General features: G+C 39.7%; 1 pseudogene; it reads left to right on the top strand.

Annotated features, from left to right (window-relative positions):
* Nucleotides 1-206: 206 nt before the first annotated feature.
* On the top strand, nucleotides 207-3,859 carry LOC133093061 (protein SEC13 homolog; annotated as a pseudogene).
* Nucleotides 3,860-13,616: the final 9,757 nt, after the last annotated feature.

Here is a 13,616-nt window from a genome sequence, read left to right as displayed (position 1 = left end):
ACCCTAATTTCATTAAAGCAATTGGTGAAACATTCCAATGGTCAACAAATTTTGCATACTTTGTTCATTTAACAAAACTTATATGGCACTTATTATGTGCTAGTCCTGTGAGGCAGGTACTAATGGTAACATCATTCCCATTTTACAGATGAGGAAACTGAGGCTAAATAATCTGCCTACAGTCACAGAGCTGGAAGGTGACAAGAATGGGCTCTGAACTCAAGCTGTCACCACACTGCCTTCCTTTGAGGAAAAGTACTTTGGTAAGATTCTCTGTTAGAAAATCACAACTCATTCTTATTTTATTTTGTTGTTGTTTTTTCTATCCAAACTGTGTCTCACTTGTGATGTTAATGCCTTTGAAGAAAAATGACTGCTAAGATAATATGAGTCCCATCCAAGTAGAATGCCATTTTTTTTGATAATTTCAAACTTGATACCTCTCAATGAAACTGAGTTGGTTTTTCTATTTTTAATATACTTTATTCAGGCAAATAACATTCCTATTTTGCCACTTCAAAGTCACTGAAAGATTTGGAAAGTAGCTCTATACTCACAAAATATCTTGATTAAAACATCTTGATTAAATCTAACCTGCCACAATTACACAGATATGACCTTAAGACTGTGGCTTTTATGTAGATGCAATACAATAGGATATGAAGATAAGATTTGATACTCTCATAATTATATGAATGACATTTTGGAGCTAAGATATCCAGGTTAACAATCTAATATATTGATAGTAATCAGACATATTTTAATGATTCATGCTTTCCCTTAGTTCCACCTAGCAAAAAAATTTGTGCTGAAACCTCCAACAGAGCTGCCAGATCTCCCCCTCATTTTTGTGCTGAAAAGATACTGCCAAATCATGTGATCATAACTGAATAGTATATGTGTATATATTATATGTGTGTGTATATATATATATATATATATATATATATATATATATATTTTTTTTTTTTTTTTTTTTTTTTTTTTTTTTTGCCACACTGCATGTGGGATCTTAGTTCCCCAACCAGGGATCAAACCCATGTCCCCTGCAGTGGAAGCACAGAGTCTTAACTACTGGGCCACCAGGTAAGTCCCATAACTAAATAGTATTAAAAGTCCACTATAAGCTCCTCAAACAGTGTTTCAACCTTGAAACCAGAAAAAAGATAGGGACAAGTTTCCAAACACCAGAGCTCATGACAATAAAATTAGTCAATCTAATGAAAACTTACTTTTACCAAGTTAACACAATAATTTTGTAGACCAGTGTTCTGTAGACCACAATTAACGATCTTTTCCAGGGAAACATGTTGAAATGAAAATATTACAGCTTGCCCCATTAAAGATACATTGCTCTTTTGGAAGGCAGATCTAGATTTTAAATAGTGTTGCCCATTATAGAGTGGTCAAATGTGAAATAAAATAGACTGAGGCAAAGAATTGATGGCATTTGATGCTGGTTCATTGCACATGAATAAATGACTTCATTTCTCTGTTCCTCTCTCCTTTGCAGACTCCCAGATTTGCAGCTCCCACATGCCAATTTCAAGCATTTCAGTTTCATCTTTACCATTTGGGCCTTAGCTATACTATTTATGGCTTAATATATTTTATAATGTTATCCTATCTTATATATGAACTCAGAAATGCTGGCTATAAATTTGCTAATATAAATTAAACTAAATATAGACTACCGCTATCATAAAAAGTTGATATGTGCACTATCTAAAAATCACATGTGGCACATATGTATTTTAGGAACCACCTAAATAATTCAAGAGTCACTGAAAGTATTCAAGAGAGGTCCATTTGGTCTTCAGTGGGAGCTATATGTGCCAACCAAATGTATTAACTCATTTAAATCTCACTATACACCTATGAGGAGGATACCATTTTATATACATTTTACAGATGTGTAAACTGAGACACAGAAAGACTTGCATGTCCTAGTCACAGAGCAGGCTCTACGGCTGACCAAGATTTCCACCATGACACACTGACTTCAGAGACTGTGCTCATAGCTATGATACAATAGTGCCCCTTGAGGTCTGTTTCCAAACCCAGACCAAGTTTTCAGATGCACAGAGATTGATTCCAGTACAACTACACCATTCTAACGTGCATTTTCATTATGTACTCTTTAATCATCCTATATATACTCTTCCCTGAAGAGACTGTAACCTTTGGAGACCAATCGAGGAGTCAGCATTTGGGAAGGATTTGGCTAATCTGAGGTCTTGGAAAGCAGGTTGAGGTACCTTCAAGCCATAGGCCACCTATTAGACAATATACTTTCATCACATTATGTTATTCCCTGTGGTTCCTACTGATACCAAAATGCCACGCAAGTCTCAATTTGTCAACCATTCCTGAGCCCCTCATTTATGCCTGTCAGTTTGCTAATCAATGTGAAGGATACATGATTGCCCATTACCTATCACTGCCAAACTAACTACCCCAAAATTCAGTGGCTTAAAACAGGCAATTTATTTTGCCCACAATTTTATGGGTCAGGAATCCTGGAAGAGCCTGGAGGGGCAGTTCACCTCTGATCCATGTGGCTGCAAGTAGGGTGGCAAGAACTAAAGAATCCACTTCCAAGATGGCTTCTTCACTTGGGGGTCTGACACTTGTGTTCCTTGGTCATCTTTTTCCTCCACATGGTATTTTATCCTCCAGGGCCTCTTTATATAGCTTGGGCTTTTAGCAGCATGGCGATCTAGGATAACTGCACATCTTACATGGTGTCTTGCTTCTATGAGGAAGGAAGCAGAAGTTGACAGGTCAGTTAAGAGTTATGCTCAGACTGGTATAGCATCACTTCTAACATACACTGTTAAAAAAAAAAAAAAAAAAACGCTGTTGTTCAAAAGTGTCATGGGCTCACCCAGATTCAAGGGGGTGGAAAAATATTCTACCTGCTGATGGGAGAGTATCAAGGTCATATAGCGAAAGAGCATGAGGGGGTGGGAGATATTATTGCTGTCATCTTTGGAACATACAGTCTTCCACACCTCAAAAAGCTTTTACTCTAACTCACAGGTTCATCAATAAAAGTCCATGGATAAAATTTAGGAGGTCTGTGAACTTGGAAGGAAATAAATCATATTTTTATTTTCTCTAATCTCTAAACTTTAGCATTTCTATCCATTCTGAATGTAGGCACAAACTACAGTAGTTATAGCAATACCTGTGATTTTGTTACCAATAGAAATCACAGATATTTTTACAGCACATTCAGTTGGGTATCAGGGGCCTGATCCTGGCCTGTGGGAGCTTCGATGGGGCCATCTCCCTACTGACCTATACCAGGTTGAGCCAGTGGGAAGTGAAGAAGATCAATAATGCTCACACTGCTGGCTTCAAAGCAGTGAGCTGGGCCCCTGCTGTCATGCCTGGAAGCTTCATAGACCAGCTATCTGGGCAGAAGTCCAACTACATCAAGAAATTTGCATCAGGCGGCTGTGACAACCTCATCAAATTGTGGAAGGAGGAGGAGAACGGCCAGTGGAAGGAAGAGCAGAAGTTGAAAGCACACAGTGACTGGGTTTGAGACATGGCCTGGGCCAGCTCCATTGGCCTGCCTACCAGCACCATTGCCAGCTGCTCCCAGGATGGTCGAGTGTTCATTTGTACCTGTGACGATGCCACAGGCAATACATGGTCTCCCAAACTGTTGCACAAGTTCAATGATGTTGTATGGCATGTGAGCTTGTCCATCACAGCCAACATCCTGGCTGTCTCAGGTAGAGACAATAAAGTGACCCTGTGGAAGGAGTCAGTCAACTGGCAGTGGGTGTGCATCAGTGATGCCAACAAGGGCCAGGGTTCCATGTCCACTTCAGTCACAGAGCACTGACTGAGAATTAACAGTGACAAGACAGGCAGGGCCTGGCTCTCTACCTGCTGCCTCCAGGACTGCCCTTTCCTGGGCCAACTGACCACACAGCTGGGAGGAAGAACGCCCAACTCCCACAATATCACTTGCTCCTGGGAGTCATAACAAATGCAACCAGATTCATCATCTGCCTTAACATGATTTGATATGGTTTGTAACTTACTATCCAGCTGAATGAACTCTTGTTCAGAGGGAAAAACTACAAATGACCTTCAAATCTATTATTTTAAAATATTTTGGGTCATTTTAATGTAACTTTTAGGTGCAGGCATCATTTGCAGGGGCAGGGGGGTGTTTCCAAAGTATTTAAATAAATTCACATTGCTTATAAACAACAAAAAAAGAATCCCTGATGCTATAGCTTCAATTCTGAGAAAAAAATAATTATGAACTTAATATTATATATCCAGTAAACATGTCAATCAAATGAGAGGGAAAATTAAGTCACTTTCAGACTTGTAAAAATTCAGCAGTCTTATTCCTCATGCATCCTTTTAAGAGAATCACTTTTGAAGATATTCTTTAGCCAAAACAAGAGTAAAATTCAAGAAAGGTAAAGACTGGAGATCCAAGATAACTGGCTCCAATCCAGGACTAGAGTGACAGGAAGTCAGGATGACAGGTTGGCATCCATCCCAGAGAGCACCTGGTCCAGATTGAAATAAAAATTCAGAGGGTTCTGGGAAACGTATCTTCAATAATTACATTGCATCCCTTACCATGAATAGAATATATTTAGGAAGATAGATAATATTAGTGACTTGATGAAGACACATGATTAAAAATTAAATTAAAATAAAGACACTTTGAAATCAATATTAACACAATCACAATAATGGAAACAATGTGTATTGATATTTTCAATTTTAGACTCAACCAATGGACACACCATGAAAGGATTAATTATGGTTACAGAAGAGATGATAAAACCTCACAAAAGTTGGCAGAGGGGCATGCAGATAGAAGAGTGGAAAAAGAGATAGAGAGAAGTATAGGAGTCCTAATTTACTCATTTTAAAAAATAATAGCTAACACTAGGTACTTACTATATGCCCACTCTAAGAGATAAACATGAATTAATTCATCTAATTTCCCAATATAAGGAAAAGAGAGGCACAGAGAAGCATCTAACTTTCTATCATATATTGCTTCTTACTTCATGGAAAGTCAAAGAGATACAAAAGATATTTTGTGAATGACTAAGAAAATAAAAGATTTTTCTATATTATTTCTAAAAATAATAATATATCTACTAACAGCATAAAATAGGTACATATATTAACTTGGTGATTTTTATAGCTCTTCAGGAATTAGATCAGTTTTGTATAGTTCATGAATAGACAGATCAATGAGGGGAAAGAATATAAATTCCAGAAACATGCACACATGCATATAGAAAATTAATATATGGTAAAGTTGGTTTCAGTGAATAAGAGATATGGTTAAGAAAATGGCTAGTTTCTCGCTCCTGCAGCCACCAGCTCTCCCATGGGACCCATCCCCACCAGGGCTCCTATCACCCCTGTGGCCACCACCTCCTCCTCTGTACCCAGTCCCCACCATGGGGAGCACTCTCGTGACCCCGGCTGCCACCACCTCCATGCCGCCTCCTCGCTGGGTGGACTCATGTGCTACAGGGCAGCCTCTGGATCAGACCCCTGTTGGTGGCCCACATGCAGAAGTGGGGCTGAAACCACAGCTGAGCCCCAGGGACCATGTAGCTAAGGAAGAAAAGCTGACATCTCTCCTCACAGCTGCACAAACTGCAAATTGACACTCCTGTGACTGGCTTTGTAAACTCAGCACCTACAGAACATCTGAATGGACAACGAATGCTCCCAGCCAAGACAGGTCTAGCTTTAGCAGCTGTAGACTTCGTGGGCACATACATATGGGAGTTAGGCCAGGCCAGAGTCTGAGCTGCCCACATAGCGCCCACAACAGGTCCAAATCCATGATTACTGCAATCCTGGGACCTGACTTTAGTGGATCTATGCTGGTGGCATGGTGAAAACGATGTCTGAGAGACACCAGGGCCAATTGCCAGCATACCCATAGTTAAGGTGAGGCCAAGAGTGGAGCCAAAAGTAGTGTAATCTGAGAGCTCACACAATGGGTGAAAGGTGATACGACAGAGCACACCCACAGGTGAACAGCTCCAGAGGAGGAATACTGAGTGGCTTCCCTCCCAGTGGGAGTGCTCCAATCCTGCCTACCTTGCACCACAGATCAGAAACACAGCTAAGAAACAGATCTTGGGGCCTATACTATGACAACTAAGGAACAGAACCCACCTCTGTCAGGGCAGTGACAACCACAGAGCAAAGGGGAGGCCCTGTTCAATATCCAGTGCAGGCTCTGGTCACCATAACATCAGTTACACCTCCTAACAAGGGGATAATGACCAGCATACACTGAGGAAAGAGGTGGCAGACATCTGTACTAAAAATAGCCCTTGCACCAAAAAATATTAAACCTACTCAGGCTATACAGGGATGTTCCCACATAAAAATAGCCCTCCAAGATAGTCTAAGGGTCTGGCATTGGGAAGAAGAACCCCCAGAGAATTTAGCCTTGAAGCCCAGCAGGGCTTGAGTGCAGGAGCTCCACAGGGCTAGGGGAAACAGAGACTCCACTCCTGGAGGGTGCACACAAGGCCTCACATGAACTGGGACCCAGCACAAAGAAGTACCTCCATAGGAACCTGGGCGACACCTACATAGGAGTCTTGGTGGATCTCCTGGGGAGGAGAAGGTGGACTATAGTTCACTGTGGGCTCAAGGACACTGGTAGCAGAAGCCCCAGGGAATATTGATCAGCATGAGCTCTCCCAGAGGTCCCCATTTCAGCACCAAGACCTGACTCCACCCAACAACCTGTAGGCCCCAGTGCTGGAAAGCCTCAGGCCAAACAACGAGATAGGAACACAGCCACACCAATCAGAAGACAGGCTGCCTAAAGTCATACTGAGCTCACAGCCACCTCAAAACACACTCTTTGACAGGGCCCTGCCCATCAGAGGGACAAGGCTCAGGTCCACACACCAGATGGCAGGCACCAGTCCCTCCCACCAGGAAGCCTGCACAAACCCCTGGACCAACCTCAACTACGAGGGGGCAGACACCCAAAGCAAGAGGAACTACGATCCTGCAGCCTGTGGAAAGAATATCAGAAGCACAGAAAGTTAGACAAAATGAGATAATAGAGAAATACTAAGGAACAAGATAAAACCCCACAAGAACAAGATAAAAACCCATAAGAACACTAAATGAAGAGGAGACAGGCAATGTACCTGAAAAACAATCCGAGTAATGATAGTAAAAATGATCCAAAATCTCAGAAAAAGATTGGAGCACAGATTGAGAAGATACAAGAAATGTTTAACAAGGAGCTAGAAGATTTAAAGAACAAACAAACAGAGATGAAGAATACAATAGCTGAAATGAAAAATACACTAGAAGGAATCAACAGCAGAATATCTGAGGCAGAAGAATGGATAAGTGTCCCGGAAGACAGAATGGTGGAAATCACTGCTGCAGAACAGAATAAAAAAAAAGAATGAAAAGAAATGAAGACAGCCTCAGAGAACTCTGGGACAACAGTAAACACACCAACATTTGCATTATAGGGGTCCCAGGAGGAGAAGAGAAAAAGAAAGGGCCTGAGAAAACATTTGAAGATATTATAGCCAAAAACTTCCCTAACATGAGAAAGGAAACACTCACTCAAGTCCAGGAAATGTAGAGTCCCATACAGGCTGAATCCAAGGAGGAACACACCAAAACACATATTAATCAAACTGACACAAATTAAAGACAAAGAAAAAATATTAAAAGCCACAAGGGAAACGCAACAAATAACATACAACAGAATCCCCATAAGATTATCAGATGATTTTTCAGCAGAAAGTCTGCAGGCCAAAAGGGAGTGATTGATATATTTCAAGTGATGAAAGGGAAAAACCTGCAACCAAGAATACTCTACCCAGTAAGGCTCTCATATAGATTTGACAGAGAAATCAAAAGTTTTAGACAAGCAAAAGCTAAAAGAATTCAGCAACACCAAATCAGCTTTACAACAAATGCTAAAGGAACTTCACTACGTGGGAAAGAGACCAGCAACTTAAAACAACCTTGTACATATATAGACAGCTATATCAAAACCTCATGGGAACAGCAAACCAAAAAACTACAACAGATACACACATACAAAAGAAAAAGCAAGCCAAACACAACGTTAAAGATGTTCATCGAAAAAAAAAAAAAGATGTTCATCAAACCACAAGAGAAGAGAACAAAAGAGGAAGGGAAGAAGAAAGGCCTACAGAAACAAACCCAAAGAAATTAAGAAAATGGTAATAGGAACGTACATATCGATAATTACCTTCAATATGAATGGATTAAATGCTCCAACCAAAAGACACAGATGGGCAGAATGGATACAAAAACAAGGCCCATATATACGCTGTCTACAAGAGACCCACTTTAGACCTAGGGACACATACAGACTGAAAGTGAGGGAATAGAAAAAGATATTCCATGCAAATGGAAATCAAAAGAAAACTGGAGTAGCAATACTCATATCAGACAAAATAGGTGTTAAAATAAATACTGTTACAAGTGACAAGGAAGGATACTACATAATGATCAAGGGATCAATGCAGGAAGAAGATATAACAATTGTAAATATATATGCACCCAACATAGGAGCACCTCAATATATAAGGCAAATGCTAACTGTCATAAAAGGGGAAATCAACAGTAATACAATAATAGTGGGGGGCTTTAACACCCAACTTACACCAATAGACAGATCATCCAGACAGAAAATTAATAAGGAAACACAAGCCTTAAATGACACATTAGACCAGATAGACTTAATTGATATCTATAGGACATTCTATCCAAAAGCAGCAGAATACACTTCCTTCTCAAGGGCACATGGAACATTCTGCAGGATACATCACATCTTATGCCACAAATCAAGCCTTGGTAAAGTTAAGAAAATTGAAATCATATCAAGCATCTTTTCTGACCACAATGCTATGAGATTAGAAAACAATTACAGGAAAGAACTGTAAAAAAAACCCCATAAATACATGGAGGCTAAACAATATGTTACTAAACGACCAATGGATCACTGAAGAAATCAAAGAAGAAATCAAAAAATACCTAAAGACAAATGACAATGAAAACACAATGAGAGGTTTAAATCCAGAAGACTAAGACCCTTCTAAGAGTGAGAGCATTCCCAAAGAAAGAATGTGCTACTTCAGAAGACAGTGACCTCACCAATGTTGAAGGAAGTTTAGTCCAGTAAAAAATGAGTAAAGGAATAATAATAATTGCTAGGGGCCCTGAACCAAGATGGTGGAGTAGAAGGACGTGCTCTCACTCCCTCTTGTGAGAACACCAGAATCACAACTAGCTGCTGGGCAATCATCAACAAGAAGACACTGGAACTCACCAAAAAACATACCCCACATCCAAAGACAAAGGAGAAGACACAGTGAGAAGGCAGGAGGGGCACAATCACAGTAAAATCAAATCCCATAACTGCTGGGTGGGTGACTCACAGACTGGAGAACACTTATACCACAGAAATCCACCCACTGGAGTGAAGGTTCTGAGCCCCACGTCAGGTTTCCCAACCTGGGGGTCTGGCAACGGGAGGAGGAATTCCTAGAGAATCAGACCTTGAAGGCTAGTGGGAATTGATTGCAGGACTTCGACAGGACTGGGGGAAACAGAGACTCCACTCTTGGAGGGCACACACAAAGTAGTGTGCGCATCGGGACCCAGGAGAAGGAGAAGTGACCTCAGGGGAGACTGAGCCAGACCTACATGCTAGTGTTGGAGGGTCTCCTGCAGAGGTGGGGGTTGGCTGTGGTTCACTATGGGGACAAGGACACTGGCAGCAGAAGTTCTGTGAAGTACTCCTTGGCGTAAGCCCTCCCAGAGTCCGCCATTAGCCCCACCAAAGAGCCCAGGTAGTCTCCAGTGTTGGGTTGCCTCAGGCCAAACAACCAACAGGGAGGGAACCCAGCCCCACCAATCAGCAGCCAAGCAGATTAAAGTTTTACTGAGCTCTGCCCACCAGAGAAATAGTCAGCTCTACCCACCACCAGTCCCTCCCATCAGGAAACGTGCACAAGCCTCTTAGATAGCCTCATCCACCAGAGGGCAGACAGTAGAAGCAAGAAAAACTACAATCCTGCAGCCTGTGGAACAAAAACCACATTCATAGAAAGATAGACAAGACGAAAAGGCAGAGGGCTATGTACCACATGAAGGAACAAGGTAAAAGCCCAGAAAAACAACTAAATGAAGTGGAGATAGGTAACCTTCCAGAAAAAGAATTCAGAAAAATGATAGTGAAGACGATCCAGGACCTCGGAAAAAGAATGGAGGCAAACATCGAGAAGATGCAAGAAATGTTTAACAAAGACCTAGAAGAATTAAAGAACAAACAAACATAGATGAACAATACAATAATGGAAATGAAAACTACACTAGAAGGAATCAATAGCAGAATAACTGAGGCAGAAGAACGGATAAGTGACCTGAAAAGCAGAATGGTGGAATTCACTGCTGTGGAACAGAATAAAGAAAGAAGAATGAAAAGAAATGGAGATAGCCTAAGAGACCTTTGGGACAACATTAAATGCAACAACATTCGCATTATAAGGGTCCCAGAAGGAGAAGAGAGAGAGAAAGGACCAGAGAAAATATTTGAAGACACTATAGCCGAAAACATCCCTAACATGGGAAAGGAAATAGCCACCCAAGTCCAGGAAGCACAGAGAGTCCCATACAGGATAAACCCAAGGAGAAACACACTGAGACACATAGCAATCAAATTGGCAAAAATTAAAGACAAAGAAAAATTATTGAGAGCAGCAAGGGAAATATGACAAATAACATACAAGGGAACTCCTATAAGGTTAACAGCTGATTTCTCAGCAGAAACTCTACAAGCCAGAAGGGAGTGGCATGATAAACTTAAAGTGATGAAAGGGAAGAACCTACAACCAAGATTACTCTACCCAGATAAGATCTCATTCAGATTCTATGGAGAAATCAAAAGCTTTACAGACAAGCAAAAGCTAAGAGAATTCAGCACCACCAAACTAGCTCAACAACAAATGCTAAAGGAACTTCTTTAAGTGGGAGACACAAGAGAAGAAAAGGACCTACAAAAACAAACTCAAAACAATTAAGAAAATGGTCATAGGAACATACATATCGATAATTACCTTAAAAGTGAATGGATTAAATGCTCCAACCAAAAGACAGAGGCTCGCTGAATGGATACAAAAACAAGATCCATATATATGCTGTCTACAAGAGACCCACTTCAGATCTAGGGACACATACAGACTGAAAGTGAGGGGATGGAAAAAGATATTCTATGCAAATGGAAATCAAAAGAAAGCTGGAGTAGCAATACTAATATCAGATAAAATAGACATAAAAATAAAGAATGTTAAAAGAGACAAGGAAGGACACTACATAATGATCAAGGGATCAATTCAAGAAGAAGATATAACAATTATAAATATATATGCACCCAACATAGGAGCACCTCAGTACATAAGGCAACTGTTAACAGCTCTAAAATAGGAAATCGACAGTAACACAATAATAGTGGGGGACTTTAACACCTCACTTACACCAATGGACAGATCATCCAAACCAAAAATTAATAAGGTAACACAATTTATAAATGACACAATAGACCAGATAGATTTCATTGATATTTATAGGACATTCCATCCAAAAACAGCAGATTACACTTTCTTCTCAAGTGCACACAAAACATTCTCCAGGATAGATCACATCTTGGGTCACAAATCAAGCCTCAGTAATTTTAAGAAAATTGAAATCCTATGAAGCATCTTTTCTGACCACAACTCTATGAGATTAGAAATGAATTACTGGGGAAAAAACATTAAAAACATGAACATATGGAGGCTAAACAATATGTTACTAAATAACCAAGAGATCACTGAAGATATCAAAGAGGAAATCAAAAAATACCTAGAGACAAATGCCAATGAAACACGACGATCCAAAGCCTATGGGATGCAGCAAAAGCAGTTTTAAGAGGGAAGTTTATAGCTATACAAGCGTACCTCAAGAAACAAGAAAAATCCCAAATAAACAATCTAACCTTACACCTAAAGGAATGAGAGAAAGAAGAACAAACAAAACCCAAAGTTAGCAGAAGGAAAGAAATCATAAAGATCAGAGCAGAAATAAATGAAATAGAAACAAAGAAAACAATAGCAAAGATCAATAAAACTAAAAGCTGGTTCCTTGAGAAAGATAAACAAAATTGATAAACCATTAGCCAGACTCATCAAGAAAAAGAGGGAGAGGACTCAAATCAATAAAATTAGAAATGAAAAAGGGGAAGTTATAACAGACACTGCAGAAATACAAAGCACCCTAAGAGACTACTACAAGCAACTCTATGCCAATAAAATGGACAGCTTTGAAGAAATGGACAAATTTTTCTAAAGGTATAACCTTTCAAGACTGAACCAGGAAGAAATAGAAAATACGAACAGACCAATCACAAGTAATGAAATTGAAACTGTGATTAATAATCTTCCAACAAACAAAAGTCCAGGACCAGATGGCTTCACAGGTGAATTCTATCAAACATTTAGAGAAGAGCTAACACCCATCCTTCTCAAACTCTTGCAAAAAATTGCAGAGGAAGGAACACTCCCAAACTCATTCTATGAGGCCACCATCACCGTGATATCAAAAGCAGACAAAGATACTACAAAAAAAGAAAATACAGACCAATATCACTGATGAATATAGATGAAAAAATACTTAACAAAATACTAACAAACAGTATCCAACAACACATTAAAAGGATCATACACCATGATCAAGTGGGATTTATCCCAGGGATGCAAGGATTCTTCAATATATGCAAATTAATCAATGTGATGCACCATATTAACAAATTGACGAAGAAAAACCATATGATCATCTCAATAGATGCAGAAAAACCTTTGACAAAATTCAACACCCATTTATGATAAAAACTCTCCAGGAAGTGAGCATAGAGGGAACCTACATCAACATAATAAAGGCCATATACGACAAACCCATAGCAAACATCATTCTCAATGGTGAAAAACTCAAAGCATTTCCTCTAAGATCAGGAAAAAGACAAGGATGTCCACTCTCACCACTATTATTCAACATAGTTTTGGAAGACCTACCACGGCAATCAGAGAAGAAAAAGAAATTAAAGGAATACAAATTGGAAAAGAAGAAGTAAAGCTGTCACTGTTTGCAGATGACATGATACTATACATAGAGAATCCTGAAGATGCCACCAGAAAACTACTAGAGCTAGTCAATGAATTTGGTAAAGTTGCAGGATACAAAATTAATGCACAGAAATCTCTTGCATTCCTATACACTAATGATGAAAAATCTGAAACAGAAATTAAGGAAACACTCCTGTTTACCACTGGAACAAAAAGAATAAAATACCTAGGAATAAACCTACCTAGGGAGACAAAAGACCTGTACTCAGAAAACTATAAGACACTGATGAAAGAAATTAAAGATGATACCAACAGATGGAGAGATATACCATGTTCTTGGATTGGAAGAATCAATATTGTGAAAATGACTCTACTACCCAAAGCAATCTACAGATTCAATGCATTCCCTATCAAATTACCAAT

Source organism: Eubalaena glacialis, chromosome 6 (genome assembly GCF_028564815.1).
Source record: "Eubalaena glacialis isolate mEubGla1 chromosome 6, mEubGla1.1.hap2.+ XY, whole genome shotgun sequence".
Lineage (NCBI taxonomy): Eukaryota > Metazoa > Chordata > Mammalia > Artiodactyla > Balaenidae > Eubalaena > Eubalaena glacialis.
The sequence above is the reverse complement of the archived record's forward strand: the minus strand, read 5'-3'. Positions and strand labels throughout refer to the sequence as shown.